We start from the raw sequence: 309 nt of genomic DNA on the forward strand, positions 1-309 counted from the left end.
TTTTTTTTAAATTTTTAAAAAAGATTCAAAATGTACAATAGATACTGTAAAAATGGAAGAAACTGCTCAGAAAGATACAGAAACTGGGATGGGGAAAGGAGAAAAGAAAGAAAAATAAATACACATAATATATTATATAGGTCATATAATAGTTAAAATAGCTATACTAATTTCTCTTAGTTCATTGAAAAGATTTGTGCTGATATTTTTGGACAATTAAATGCCTATATCTTGTACTCTGAGTAACTTAAACATAATAATATGTAATATATTAAGCATTGTTGCCCTTCTATTATATTGTTTTGAAAT

Source organism: Octodon degus, unplaced genomic scaffold, assembly GCF_000260255.1.
Source record: "Octodon degus isolate 3935 unplaced genomic scaffold, OctDeg1.0 scaffold00081, whole genome shotgun sequence".
NCBI classification, from domain to species: Eukaryota; Metazoa; Chordata; class Mammalia; order Rodentia; family Octodontidae; genus Octodon; species Octodon degus.